Here is a 16,536-nt window from a genome sequence, read left to right on the forward strand (position 1 = left end):
GAAATTAAACTTTACAGGAATTATATTATAACATAATTAACTTTATATTGATGTTAAAACTTAAAAACCATTACTATTTTAAGAAAATAAAAGGCATTAAGAGTAGTTAGCAGGGAGGCTTCCAGTCAAGATGGTGGAGTAGGTAAACGCTGCACTTGCCTCCTCTCACAACCACATCAAAATTACAACTACAGGGCAGCCATCATTGGGAGTTTCCTGAAGTCTAGCTGAACAGAAGTTCTAGAACTTGGGACACAAAGAAGAGGCCATCTCGAGACTGGTAGGAGGGGCAAAGAGCTGGTCCAACACCCGCATGTGGCGACTGAGAATCGGGAAGGATATCTCGGCTGAGGAGGTCCCCTCAAAAGAGGGAGGGGTCATGATCCCATATCTGGCTCCCCAGTGCAGTGCTCCAGTGCCAGGAAGAGTAGCCCCAAAACTTCTGGCTGTGAAAACCAGTGGAGATGTGGCTAAGAGAGAGGATGGCTGAAATCACAAATAATCCTCTCAATAGGCCCGCAAGTGGACTTATTTGCTGACCAACTCACTTGCTATGAGCTCCAGTGCTGGGGCACCGACTTCAAAGGTGCCAGGGACATACAGAGAGGAACTGAGTTGTCTGGCTTCAGGCAACTGACCTAGAGGGGCAGTTTTCTACCAGACAGAAGTGAAGGCAGAGGACATTGTTCCCTTGTTGAGCCCTCCCCGCTATGTCTACAGCTTACAGACATAGGGGGCCACCATATTTGAGTCTCCATCAACCTAGCTAATACCATTCACCCCACCCTGGTGATTCCCTAAGACCCTGCCCCACTCACCTTCGGGGTCTACCTAAGCTGCTTCCAATGGATTTTCCATATAAACAGCTTATCTTAGCTCATACTGTGGACTTTCCTAAAATCTCTCAAAGATTCGCAAAACCTAAACAAGCCTCAACTGGCCTCGGTGTGCCCTGTACCTCTTGCTAAGCAGGCCTAAGGCCAGCGCTAGTAGTAGCCGGCCTCAGTATACAGCTTGGCCTCTTGAGGCATATCCAAGCCCAGTGTGGGTGGCAGCCATCTGTGATTCCTTGGTGGCTCATGCCAGGTGCCGCAGGCAAGGCTCAGCCTGCATATGAACTTAGCCTGTAGCGGGGCACCCCCTTTGCGTGCCCTGTGACTGGCTTCAGCCTGAGCTGGAGTACTATCCAGGACCACATCTGAGTACGACAAACCCATAGGGCAGACTGTGAAGGCACCAGAGCCCTGTTAAAGAAAATCCTGTTCCACAGGGAGACAGCCTCTGCACAACTGACCTTCCACTGTAATCACCTCCCAGTCATCACAACCAATCGGCCCAAGAGTCAGTCCCTCTCATTGATGTGCAAACAGCAACCAAGGATCAGCTACATCAGGAGGGCACACACAACCCACACAAGGAATATATCTGGAGCACCCAGCTCCACAGGACACGTACTACATAAGACCACTCTACTAACACCAAGAGACATAGCAGCCCTACTTAATACACAGAAACAAACTCAGGGAGGCAGACAAAATTGGGAGACAAAGACACATGTCCCAAATGAAAGAACAGTACAAAGCTACAGAAAAAAAAAAACTAAACAAAATGGAGACAAGCAATCTAATGGATGCAGAGTTCAAAACACTGGTTATACAGGTGCTCAATGAACTTAGAAGAAGAGTAGATGAACTCAGTGAGAACTTTAGCAAAGAGAAAGAAAACATAAAAGTAGAGATAGAAAACAAATAGAACCGGTCAGAAATGAAGAATAACCGAAATGAAGAATACTTTAGGAGGAATCAACAGTAGATTAAAGCAGAGGATTGAATCAGAGGTTTAGAAGAGACAGTTCCAGCAAAGACCCAATCAGAACAACCACAATAAAAAATAATGCAAAAAAATTAGGATAGTTTAAGGGGCCTCTGGGACAACATCAAGGGTACTAATATCCACAACATATGCATACCAGAAGAAGAGACAGAGCAAGGAATTGAAAATCCATTTTAAGAAAAAAAGACTGAAAACTTCCCTAACCCAGTGAAGGAAATAGACATACAATCCCAGGAAACGCAGAGAGTCCCAAACAAGATGAACTCAAAGAAGCCCACACCAAGACACATCATCATTAAAATGCCAAAGGTTAAAGACAAAGAGAGAATCTTAAAAGCAGCAAGAAAAACATACAAAGGAGCTCCCATAAGATTATCAGCCAATTTCTCAACGGAAACTTTGCAGTCCAGAGGGCTTGGCACAAAATATTCTAAGTAATGAAAAGCCAGGATCTACCACCAAGATTACTCTATCCTGCAAAGCTATCATTTAGAATTGAAGAACAGATAAAGAGTTTTCCATACAAGAAAACGCTAAAGGAGTTCATCATCACCATGCCAGTATTACAGGAAATGTTAGAGGGACTACTTTAAGATGAAGAAAAAAGAAATAACAAAAATGTTAATAATAAAATGGCAATGACTACCTATCTATCAACAATTACTTTCAATGAAAATAGATTAAATTCTAAAATTCAGATTGAACGAAACACACAGACTAAAAGTAAAGAGATGGAAAAAGATATTTCATGAAAATACAAACAAACAAAAAAGAGCTGGGGTAGCAATACTTATACCACACAAAATAGACTTTAAAACAAAGGCTATAACAAGAGACAAAGAAGGAACCAGTGAAACAACTTCTGGGTATTTATCCAAAGAACCCTGAAACCCCGCTTCAAAGGAACACGTGAATCCATATGTTCATTGCAGCACTATTTACAATAGTCAATATATAAAGACAAACTGGGTGTCTATCAGTGGATGAATAAAGAAGTGTACATATATACAATGACATATTACTAAGCCGTAAATAAAAGAATGAAATCTTGCCATCTGCAACAGGGATGGACATAGAGGGCATTGCGTGAATGGATTTAAGTCACAAAGAGAAAGACAAATGCCACGATTTCACGTACTTGTGGAATCTAAATAATAAAATAAACAAAACAGAAACAAACTTATAGATACAGAGAACATTTTGAGGGCTGCCAGATGGGAGAGGATTTGGAAGTAGGTGAGAAGGGAGAAGAAATACAAATTGGTAGTTAAATACACAGGGTACAGATATGAAATGTATAGCCTAAAAATATAGTCAGAGAGAGTTTGGAGAAACATGGTGGAGTGAGAGACGTCTCCAGATCTCACCTCTTCAAACAACAATAAGCTGAACTTCTAAAACTCAACAAAAAACACCCAAACTGCACACCAGCATGACTGAGCGTGGGATCTGCACATAAGAGCTACCACAGGTTAGAACCCCGGGTGTGGGGTGGGAGACTAGGAGAAATAAAGAAGCTGCTTCTCGCAGCCCAAGGAGGAGGGGGAGGGAAGAAGGTGCGGCGAGGTCCCTGAACAGCCCTGCCTGGGAGTGCTGTGAGCTTTACCCGGCTGACAGCAGGGCCCAGTCATCAGGGCAGAAACCAGAGAAGCAAGATGGCAGAGAAACAACACTTGATTTCTACCAACCGTGGTTGCAAAACCAAAGCTGAGTCGAAGCTTCCAAACCCTAAGCCAAAGGACTCCTACCCTCAACCCTCTTAGACCAAACACCACAAGCCCCAAAGGAATCTGAGCAAACACTACTGAAACTGTCGCTAACACTGACAGGGACTGAAACTGAGGATAGCAAGCATGATTAAATATCTACGAGAAAATAAAAAGACATTATTAAGGCTTTACATAAAGCAGGGATCCAGGAGGCTTAGATGCCACCTACTGGAAACAAAAAGAAAAGTGCCTTCATTGCAGCAGGCTAAAGAAAGATCTTTATAAAATAAATCTTTCTGGAAAAAAAAAAAGCTGAATACACTTGCATTAATACCCAGGTGGAGAAATATTCCATTAAACACCATGAACAACCAAGGTGACAAGGCATCTCAGAAAGAAGGAGAAAAATCTCCAGAAAATAAGCTTACAGACATACAAATATGCGACTTAAATGACATAATTCAGGATGGTACTTCCAAAAAAACTCAGTGAGTTCCGAAACAAGTAATATCAACAAATTCAGGAATTGAAAAAACAACTAGATGAGCAGAATGAGTTCTTTAGCAAAGAAACTGAAACCCTCAAAGTGAACAGAATAGATCTTCTGGAGATAAAAAACAAACAAACAAACAAAACAAACAAACAAACACAATACACACACTGAAAGAGATAAAAAAAATGAAATAGCAAGCTTGGGAAATAGAGTCAACCACATGGAGGAAAGGATCAGTGATATAGAAGACAGAAATCTAGAAATAAATCAGAAGGAAGAAGAGAGAAACCGAAGAATAAAAAATAATGAAAGAGAAATACAAAAACTAGCTGATACCATCAAAAGAGGAAACATAAGAATAATGGGCATTCTCGAAGGTGAGAAAAAGGAGCAGGAATTAAAAATCATTTTAAGACAAATGGTTGATTAGAATTTCCAAAATCTAAGGAATGAGCTGCAGCTTGGAATTCAAGAAGACAACAGAACACCCAATAATCTCAACCCAAAAAAGCCTTCACCAAGACACATTTATTAAAATGATCAAAAATCAACCACAAAGACAGAATTCTCAGGGCATCCAGAGAGAAGAAAACGGTAACTTATAAAGGAAAATCTATTAGATTATGCTCTGACTTCTCAGCACATACCTTACAACTCAGAAAGGAGTGGAATCAAATATTTAAAATATTAAGTGAAAGGAACTACCAGCCTAGAATAATGTATCCAGCTAAGCTCTACTTTCCAGGCATACAGAAATTGAGGGAATTCTCCACTACGAGGCCTGCACTACAGGAAATACTGAAAGGGGTCAGTTCACCTAAAACAAAATGACAAAAAAATACATAATTAGGAGTAAGGTGACTAGTAGGCAAATAGAAGCAGAAGAATGCAACCCTTACTAAGAACAGGGCATTATACGCTTAGATAATAAGAAGAGAATTGCTATAGCAAGATAGTAATGAACGTTCAGCATACAAAGGGATAAACTGAAACAACAATGAATGAAAACAGGAGGATTCAATGATAAAAATTCACAAAGAGGAATGGAGATAAGGCGCACAGAGAAGAAAATGGACAACTGTATATATATAACTATCCTTTACATATTCGTAATGGTAACCACAAATCAAAGATTCAGAACTGAAGTATATAACATAAAACAAGAAGAACTAGAGGAAAAATCTGCAAAAGCAAACCAAAATAAGGAAAGAGAAACACAAGGACAAGGAAGCAATGGAAACACCGAGCTACCAGAAAGCAAAAGATAAAATGGCTATAAGAAAACCTCATATTTCAATAATCACCCTAAATGTACATGAACTCACCAATAAAAAGGCACAGAGTTGCAGAATGGATCAAAAAACAAAACCCAAACATATGCTGCCTCCAGGAGACACATCTCAGTTCCAAATACAAATGTAAACTCAAAGTGAAAGGGTGGGAAATGATATTTCAAGCAATTGGCATTCAGAGAAAAGCGGAGTAGTGCTACTAATATCGGACGAAATAGACTTCAAAATAAAAAAGATAATGAAAGATACTGAGGGACACTTCATAATGATAAAGGGAATCGTGCACCAAGAAGACATAACACATAATAATATATATGCTCCCAATCAGGGAGCCCCGAAATACGTAAAGCAATTACTAACAGAACTAAAGAAAGAAACAGACCAAAACACTATCGTAGTAGGGGACCTAAATACCCCACTGTCGGATATGGACAGATCATCCAATCAGAAGATCAATAAGGAAATAACATCGTTAAATGACACATTAGACCAACTGGACATAACTGACATTTCCAGAACCTTTCATCCCAAAAGAGCTGCTCTTACCCATTCTTCTCTAGTGCACCTGGAACATTTCTCAAGAATTGACCACATACTGGGACACAGAAATAGCCTCAACAAATATACGAGGGATGAAATCATACCAACCATAGTCTATGATCATAATGCTTTGAAACTAGTGATTAACTGCAAAAAGAAAGCAGAAAGAACAAGAACATGGAGATTAAACAACATGCTACTGAAGAATAACTGGGTCAGAGAAGAAATAAAGAGAGAGATCAAGAGATACATAGAAACGAATGATAACGATAGAACATGTCAAAACTGTTGAGACATGACAAAAGTGATCATAAGACGTAAGTTCATATTATTACGGGCCTATATCCAAAAACAAGAACGAGCCAAAATAAATAACCTAACACTTTGTCTTAAAAAACTAGAAGAGAAAGAACAAAGGAAGCCTAAAGTCAGCAGAAGGAAATAAATGATTGAAGTTAGAGCAGAAATAAACGAAACCAAAAACAAACAAACAAACAAACAAACAAAAATAGAAAAATAAATGCAACAAGAGAGCTGGTTCTTTGAGAAGGTGAATAAAATTGACAAATCCCTGGCTAGACTCACTAAAGAAAAAAAAAGAAAGAACACAAATAAACAAAATCAGGGATGAAAGATAGAAAATGACAACACCGCAGAAATACAAAGGATCATAGAAGAATACTATGAAAAAGTATTTAACACCAAATTTAACAACCTAGAAGAAATGGACCAGTACTCAGAAAAATACAACCTTCCTAGACTGAATCAAGAACTGAAAAATCTAAAAAGCAGTATGGAAAATGAAGCAATCATCAAAAACCTTCCAAAAAGTAAAAGTACAGGACCAGATGGCTACACCAGTGAATTCTACCAAATATTCAAAGAAGATCCAATACCTATTCTCCTCAAACTCTTCCAAAGAATCAAAGAGGAGCCAATACTTACCAACTCATTTTATGAGGCCAGTATTACCCTGATACCAAAGCCTGGTAAAGATAACACACACAAAAAAAGAAAACTACAGACCGATATCTCTCAGGAACATAGATGCAAAAATCCTAAATAAGATACTAGGGAACCGAATACAGCTATATTAAAAAGATTATACACCACGATAAAGTGGGCTTCATCCCAGGGCCATAGGGATGGTTCAACATACATAAATCGATTCATATATACACCACATTAACAAATTAAAAAATAAGAATCATATGATTATATCAATAGATGCAGAAAAAGCCTCGTACATGACACAGCATCCATTTATAATCGAAACACTTAACAAAACCGGTATAGAAGGAAAGTACCTTAACATAATAAAGGCCATATATGACAAACCCTCAGCCAGCATTATACTTAATGATAAAAAACTAAAAAGCTTTCCTCTAAGATCAGGAACAAGGCAAGGCTGTCCACTATTGCCACTGTTATTCAATATAACATTGGAGGTCCTAGCAAGTGCAATCAGACAAGAGAAAGATATAAAAGGCATCCAAATAGGAAACGAAGTCAAACTGTCACTGTTTTCAGATGGCATGATTCTCTATATAGAAAACCCTAAAGACTCCACAAGAACATTAGTAGAAATATGCAAATACAGTAAAGTCTCTGGATACAAAATCAACGTTCAAAAAACCATAGTGTTCCTGTCCTCTAATAATGAAGTGTCAGAAAAAGAAGGAGAAAAAATAATTCCTTTTGCAATTGCAACAAAAAGACTAAAATACCTAGGAATAAATTTAACAAAACGTGTGAAGGCCCTTTTATAACGAAACTAGAAGACCCTATTAAAAGAAATCGAAGAAGATACAAAAAATGGAATGATATTCCGTGTTCTTGGATTGGAAGAATCAACATATTTAAAATGACCTTATTACTTAAAGCATTATACAGATTTAATGCAATCCTCATCAAAATCCCATTGGCATTTTTTTAAAGAAATAGGACAAAAAACCATCAGATTTGTATGGAAGCACAAAAGAACCCGAATCGCCAAAGCCATCCTGAGAAAAAAGAACGAGGCTGGAGGCATCATTCTGCCCAACTTCAAATTATACTACAAAGTGACAGTAATCAAAATGGCATGATATTGGCAGCGAAACAGACACACAGACCAGTGGAAGAGAATCAAGAGTCCAGAAGTAAACTCATATTTATATGGGCAAATAATTTTCGACAAAGAAGCTAAAAATACACAGTGGAGAAAGGAAAGCCTCTTCAATAAATGGTGCTGGGAAAACTGGAAAGCCACCTGCAAAAGAATGAAACTAGACTGCTGTCTATCATCACACACCAAAATGAACTCACAATGGATTAAGGACCTGAATATAATACCTGAAACAATAAAATGCATAGAAGAAAATATAGGAACTAAACTCAGGGACATTGGACTTAAAGAGGATTTTATGAATTTGACCTCAAAAGCAAGGGAAATAAAAGCTAAAATAAATAAATGAGAATACACAAGCGAAAATGGTACTCAGCGAAAGAAACCCTCAACAAGGTAAGAAGACAATCATCTGAATGGGAAAATATATTTGTAAGCAACGACTCCTATTAGGGCCTAATATCCAAAATATACAAAGAACTCATATAACTCAATAACTACAACAACAAAAAAAACAAACGATCCAATCAAAAAATAGGCAGAGGACCTGAACAGACACTTCTCCCTAGAGGACATACAAATATATGAAAAGATGCTCAAAATCACTGGCTATTAGGGAAATGCAAATCAAAACCACAATGAGATACCGTCTCACACCAGTTAGAATAGCTGTAATCAACAGGACAAGTAATAACAAATGCTGGAGAGGATGAGGAGATAAAGGAACCCTCATATACTGCTGGTGGGACTGCAAATTGGTACAGCCACTATGGAAGACAGTATAGAGATTCCTCAAAAAACTAAGAATTGATCTACCATATGATCCAGCAATCCCTCTAACTGGGTATTTACCCCAATGACTTGAAAACCTATAACCGGAAATGATATTTGCACATCAATGTTCATAGCAGCATTATTCACTGTGACCAGGACATGGAAGCAACCAAAGTGTCCTACGATAGATGATTGGCTAAAGAAGCTGTGGTGCATATATACAATGGAGTATTACTCAGCCATAAGAAGAGATGAAATACTGCCATTTGCGACAACATGGATGGACCTCGAGATCAATGAGCTAAGCGAAATAAGCTAGACAGAAAAAGTTGAAAATTACATGATATCACTTATATGTGGGACATAAACCTAAAAGCAACAAATGAGTAGGACAAACAGAGACTCATGGACATTGATATAGACCAGTAGTTACTAGAGAGTAGGGGGTTGGGAGAGGGAGAAGATAGACGGGGTAAAGGAGGGCAAATATGTGGTGACAGAAAGAAATTTAACTATGAGAGGTAAACACAGTGTAAAAAAATATATATATACATATATATGCCTTACTGTTAAAGTGTACAACTGAAACTTATTGGAAATCATTAACCAATGTCAGTATAAAAAATAAATTTTAAAAAATTATATAGTCTATAATACTGTAGTAACTATGTACAGTGTAAGATGGGCACTAGATTTATCAGGGTGATCGGTTTTATAAGTTATATAAATGTCTAATCATTATGTTATATACATAAAACTAATATAATATTATATGCCATCAGTAAAAAATATCGGTTAGTTAAAAAAAGACAAGACTGTAATATGGTTAAAAAAAAGAACAGGTAGCAGGATTTTTTGCAGTCAGACTGCAAGACTGAGTAATCACATGGAATATATATCATTCTGCTCCCCATGTTAAGTCTCATCTTACACAAATTGGTAGACCAATCTAATGAATATGAAAAAGCTTGTACAATCAAAGTTTAAACCAATTGTAATAAATATATTTGAGAGCTGAAATAAAAGCAAAACAAAAACTGAGGATGAATATATAGATGCCCTATACCAACACACTGCACTTGTACCTAGCTTTTCTGACTGGAAGCATCTCACAACTATGACTGTTCTAATCTTCACAAGATTAACCAAACCTGTTTTTTTATCACCTGGAGAGAGATTAACTCCTGAAGTCGCCATCTTGCCAGTCTCTTCCCAGCTTTTCCCAGCAAAGAAAGAACCTCAACTGCCATGTTTTTCTTTCATGCTCTAACACAAGTTCCTTTCCATAATGCCTTAATTAGGTACATCCCCACGTGTCAGATAGTTTTTTTTTTTCTAGGTCACAGGATGGCATAATTGGGATCCTATCTCTGTGTTGAAATGAGATCTAGGAGACAACACTGCTGCCTACGCACTTCACATGCTCTGTATACATCTAATACCTCATTTTCAATGATCACGGCACATTTGATTTTTAAATATGTACCTTTTAAAGCTGGGAGTTAATTGTCTTAATTTAATTTTGAAAATAAATCCCTTTGTCCAGCATCCCCAAGCTGGATACACTACCTGCCTGTTAGTCACTTAGTAGCCACATCAGTTATCAGATCTACTGTCGCAGTATTTCAGTGCTTGTGTTCAAGTAACACATTTTATTGTTATAATTATTCTATTTTATTATTAGTTATTATAACCTAATCTTTTACTGCGCCTAATTTACAAATTATACTTTATCATAGGTATGTATGTATAGGAAAAAACACAGTATATGTAGGGTTTGGTACTATATGCAGTTTCAGGCATCCACTGGAAGTCTTTGAATGTATTTCCCATGGATAAGGCGGGACTGTTGTACACACTATATCCACCTCCTATAATCTTACCTATGTATTATAATAAAGTAATACAACTGTGGGACGCGAACCACGAGGGCAGGTTCAAAGGAAATCTGTCACTAGCAGTAATACCTCCTACAGGAAGTATCTTTGTGCTATAGAGAGAATTTTGGAAACTATATATCTTTTTGCCATATGACTTCCTCCTCTACATTTGTTAGAGGAGGAGCCAGTTTAACAGGTTAGTTCTGTGCTAAAGATGTTTCCAAGTCCTTCATACTGTTAAAAATTATGCAATAATGTAGTCTTAAAACATTTCTTAGAAAATGACCCAATAAGTCATTATAACAAATGAGTCAGCTACCTAGCCACCATAATGTGAAACTATCATGGTTTAGAAAACCTCAGTCAGCACTTCAGTATAAATACACCTTACAAGTGAGACTAAAAAGAGAACTCAAAGACTGATAATTCTGTTGAAGATGGAAATTTTATAGCCATTCAGTTGACTCTGAGATATTAGCACTTGTAATAAAGGCACGGACATTCCAAATACAGCATTTAATTCAAAATGTATTTTTATTCTTAATGTTTCATTATGGGTGTGTCTAATGTTTCAGAAATTAAAGAATTCTTAATTAAGAAGGAAGCCACATGAAGCCAAATGCAAGATGCCATGGAAAAGTAATGTCTCCATGCTAGGGATGGGGAGATACTCAACATTCATTTGTTTACCTGGCCGAAGCACACTTCACTAAGGTTTTGAAGTGTATTTTGGGATAGCCAAGGCGAAGTTATACCAATGGAGTCTCTAAAGTCACAGACCCTCTGAAGTAGCTGTAAACTCCTGAACACAACTGGCCAGATTTTCCTGCTAATACTTCTGGCAACTCCTACTCTTCGCCTTGGTAGTTTTTTGCAGACCGACTGCTATAAATGTTTATCTATGTAAGGTGTGTGTGTGTAAGAGAGACAGAGACGAGAGAGACAGAGAGAGAGAGAGAGAGAGAGAGAGAGAGAGAGGAGAGAGAGAGAGAAAGCTGGCCAAGCAGCCACATACAAGGGCTACAAGCAGGGCTTAACGAACACGAGCTAGAGGAAGCAGACTCTGTGGGTAAATAAGTTAACTTTAGAAACCTGAAAACTACTGCTCTCATAATGGCACCATTGTCCATTTCCCAAAGAAAATGCTAACCTTATTGATATCATACCTCCTTTGTCAATCATGGGGTAGCATGTTGCCTAAGTAGCTGAATTAAGAGACACCTAATTCTGGCCTGCTGATGAAAACCTTTGGCCATGTTTAAGATTTTTCTAATGCAGGCTAATCAGTAGAGTTTAGCATTCAGCATTATAAGAACATTAAGTCTTTCCAATTTCTTTATACTTGGAATTCAAAACTAGTTACTAGGACATACATACCAGATCATCTGTTTCAAGTTCATAACAAATTATAATGAAAGCAATTCTCAGAAGGCCAGAAATATGAGAGAGGCAGCATTATATACTGGTTTTGGTCCTGCTTCAGCAGCTTGCTGAGCTATGAGACCTGAAACTAATAACTCCTAGTCTTGTTTTCTTATCTGTAAAATGAGAAAGTTGGATTCAGATTTTAAGATATCACAAACCTATAAAAATTTTATAAAGATAGGATGATGAAGGAAATAACATAGCTGGCAATTTTTTGCCAGGTATGGACATTTAAAAAAAAAAACAAACCCTAGTCTACAGCCATGCTACCCTGAACAAGCCCGATCCCGTCTGATCTCGGAAGCTAAGCAGGGTTGGCCTGCTTAGTACTTGGATGGGAGACAACCTAGGAAGACCAGGTGCTATAGGCATTAGATAGATAGATAGATAGATAGATAGATAGATAGATAGATAGATAGATAGATAGATAAGGGATTGTAAGCTGACAAGGCCTTGCAATCTGTGAGGTCAACCAAGGGTTGCCTTGTCTATAAATAAATTAATTAACTAATTAATTAATTAAAAAATAACCCTAACATTTAGTATCACTATTATTTCTTAAAATACAGAACATATTTAACTCCCCAAAATTAGAAAGATAAATCTTATAATAAAAAGCACTCCTTTAAATTAAAAACAGTTTAGCTTTAAAAAACTCATGGCCTATCATCCTTACTTTCCTCATTTCAACACTGACCAGTAAAAACTTTTCACTGACCATCGGCAGTCTGAAAATCAATGTTTGGGAACCATTAGACGAGGTAAATTTCAAGGTCCAAGGCTCAAATATTATGATTCTAATTTTAGGTGTTCTGTTGCATTTCTTTTATTCTATATTATTGTCTACAATAGGTGCCTCAGTGAAGCACAATGCTAATATGTAAATTTTCAAAGATCGGAAATATATTTAAATCTGTTTGAGAAACACTAACCAAAATAAATTTCTTTCTTTATTATTATTATTATATTATTATTATTATTATTATTATAATCATCTATGCCTACAACACCTCGTCTTCCTAGGTGGTCTCCCATCCAAGTACTAACCAGGCCCAACCCTGCTTATTTAGCTTCCAAGATCAGACATCAGGCTTGTTCAGGGTGGCATGCCATAGACCATGGACCGTGGCTCCACTGGGGCGTGAACCCAGGACCTTCTGCGTGTAAAGCAGACGTGCTAACTGCTACACTATGGAACCATGTCCAAAATAAATTTCAATTTACTGTGGCAGGTATACACTACTACAGATTTAACTTCAAAAATAATAATCGGCCATTCACTGGACACTTACTATTAAGCCCATTTTACAAATGAGGAAATTGAGGAAAAGGGAATCTAAAGAGCTTGCCAAAGAAACACATCATAGCCTGTAAGCCTCAGTAGACTAGAATGCCAATCTGTGACTCCATTTTTCGGTATTACTCAAAAAAAATTTTATTTAGATTTTAATTATGACTCTTCCTTTTATAAATTAGTGATGGATGGTTTCTTTTTAATATTTTTTTAATTATGGTTGACATATAATAATATATTAGTTTCAGATATACAAGTGATTAGAAATTTATAACTTATAAAGTGATCACCCCAATAAATCTAATACCCATCTGACATCATACATACATACTTATTACAATGTTACTGACTATATTCCTTATGCTATAACTTACATCCCCATGACTATTCTGTAACTACCAATTTGTATTTCTTAATCCTGTCACCTTTTTCACCCACTCCCCAAACTCCTCCCATCTGGCAACCATCAAAATATTCTCTGTATCTATTAGTTTGTTTCTGCTTTGTTTATTTTGTTCTTTAGATTCTACATATAAGTTAAATCATATGATATGTCTTTCTCTTTGACTTATTTCATTTAGCATAACATCTTCCAGGTCCAACCATGTTGTCACATATAGTAAGATTTCATTCTTCTTTATAGTTGAGTAATATTCATTCTATATACATACCACCTCTTCTTTATTCATTCATCTATTGAAAGACAACCAGGGTGCTTTCCTATCTTGCCTATTAAAAATAATGTTGAAATGAACATATGGATGCACATGTCCCTTCAAAGTAGTGTTCTGGGTTTCTTTCGATAAATACCCAGAAGTGGGATTACTGGGTTCTTCTTTGTCTCTTATTATAGCCTTTGTTTTAAAGTCTACTTTATATGGTATAAGTATTGCTATCTAGTTGTTTTTTCATTTCCACGTTCATTAAATATCTTTTTCCATCCTCTTTCAGTCTGTGTGTTTCGTTCAATTTGAAGTGAAGCTCTTGCAGGCAGTATATGCAAGGGTCTTGTGATCTTTCTTTTTAAAAAAATATGTTTTTTAATTATTCAATTGCTGTTGATATACAATATACATTTTAGGTGAACAACTTAGTAATTAGATGTTTATATACCTCGTGATGTGATCACCCGAATAAATCTAGTACCCATCTGACACCATACATAGTTATTACCATATTATTGACTATATTCCTTGTGCTATATATTTTACATCTCCATTACTATTTTGTAACTACCAATGTGTAAGGGTCTTGTTTTCTTATCTGTTCAACCACCTTATATCTTTTGATTAAACCATTTACCCATTTACATTTAAATAATTGTTGATATGTAGTTAGTGATATTTTATTATTCATATCTTTTTATCTTTTTATTTCTTCTTTTTCTTAAAAAAGTCCCTTTAACATGTCTTATAATACTGGATTTTTGGTAATGAACTCTTTTAACTTTTCCTTGTCTAGGAAGCTCTTAATCTGTCCTTCAATTCTAAATGGTAACTTCACTGGGTAGAGAGAGTAATCTTGGTTGTAGGTCCTTGCTTTTCAACACTTTGAATATTGCCTACAAATCTCTTCTGGCCTGCAAAGTTTCTGCTGAAAAAATCCCGACAGTCTTATGGGAGCTACCTTGTAGGTAAGTGATTGCTTTTCTCTTGCTGCTTTTTAAGATTTTTTTCTCTTTGTCTTTAACCTTTAGCATTTTAATCATGATGTGTCTTGGTGTGGGCCTCTTTGGGTTCATTTTCTTTGGGACTACCTGTGCTTCCTGGGGTTGTATGTCTATTTCCTTCACCAAGGTAAAGAAGATAGCCATCATTATTTCCATATTGTTTCAAATAGGTTTTCAGTTCCTTGCTCTGTCTCTTCTTCTGGTATTCATATGATGTGTATGTTGGTATGCTTGATGTTATCCCAGAGGCTCCTTAAATTATCCATATTTCTTTGGATTCTTTTTTATTGTGGCTATTCCGATTGGGTGTTTTCTGCTACTTTCTCTTCTAAATCACTGATTTGACCCTCTGCTTCATCGAATCTATTGTTGATTCTTCCTAAAGTATTCTTCAGTTCAGTTTTTGTATTTTTCATTTGACTTGTTCATGTTTTCTCTCTCCATTTTTATATTTCCTATCTTTTTGTTGGAATTCTGAGATCACTGAGCACCTGTATAACCACTCTTTTGAACTTGGCATCTTGTAGGTTGCTCATCTCCATTTTGTTTAGTTTAGTTTGTTTGTGTTTTTTTTTTTTTCCTGGAGCTTTGTTCCGTTCTTCATTTGGGACATATTTCTTTGTCTCCCCACTTTGGCTGACTCCTTTGTATGTTTCTACATGTTAGGTAGGCCTGCTATATTTCTCGGTCTTAGTAGAATGGTCTTATGCAGTAGGTGTCTTGTGGGGTCCAGTGGCACAATCTCCCTTGCCAACTGAGCCCAGTGCTCCATGTATGTCCCTTTTATGGGTTGTATGTGCTCTCCTGGTGTAGCTGATCTTTGGGTGCTGTTTGCACATCAAATAGGAGGGACTGAACCTTGGGCTGATTGGTTGTGAGGACTGGCTGTGAATACAGTGGAAGAGCTGTTATGAAGGGTCTGACCCTATGGTGCAGCAAGCACTTCCGCAGGGCTCTGGTGCCTGCCCAGTCTTTTCTTTGGCTGTGTCATTTCTGGAGGTTATTGGGTGGTACTCTGGTGTGGTCTAAAGCTGGCCACTGGATATGTTGGTTCTTGTACTTCTTGGGAGGGGCGCTGTTGCAGACCAAGTTCAGCTGCTGCTTGTGCCCTGTCCAGCACCACTTGGTATAAGCTACAAAGTGATGTGCAGATGGTTGTCACTTTTGCTGGGCTTGGAGGTACGTGGGAGAGGCTAATTTGTGAACACAGGCTGACTGCCACTAGTGCTGGGCTTGGAGCTCCTTACCAAGAGGTATAGGGCACACTGAGGCCAGATGCTGCTTGTTTGGGGTTTGTGAACCTTTGAGAGATTTTAGGAAAGCCCACAGCATGAGCCTAGACAAGCCATTTGTATGGAAAAGGAACTGGAAGAAGCTTGGGTGGGCCCACAAGTTGGGTGGTGCGAGGTCTCAGGGAATCACCAGTGCAGGGCAAATGGCATTAGCTAGACAGATATGGCATGCCTGTGTCTGCATGCTGGGTAAGAGGAGGGCTCAACAAAGAAACAAAGGCTTCTGTC

General features: G+C 37.5%; 1 protein-coding gene and 1 pseudogene across 4 annotated transcripts in view; one reads left to right on the forward strand and one right to left on the reverse strand.

Annotated features, from left to right (window-relative positions):
- The window catches only part of LOC120616361 (long-chain-fatty-acid--CoA ligase 4-like), a 66,370-nt gene that overhangs the window by 18,627 nt on the left and 31,207 nt on the right, over positions 1-16,536 (reverse strand). The window lies entirely within an intron of this gene.
- LOC120616383 (uncharacterized) lies at positions 12,307-12,424 on the forward strand (annotated as a pseudogene).

Source organism: Pteropus medius, unplaced genomic scaffold (assembly GCF_902729225.1).
Source record: "Pteropus medius unplaced genomic scaffold, Ma_sr-lr_union100, whole genome shotgun sequence".
In the NCBI taxonomy this organism is placed as follows: Eukaryota; Metazoa; Chordata; class Mammalia; order Chiroptera; family Pteropodidae; genus Pteropus; species Pteropus medius.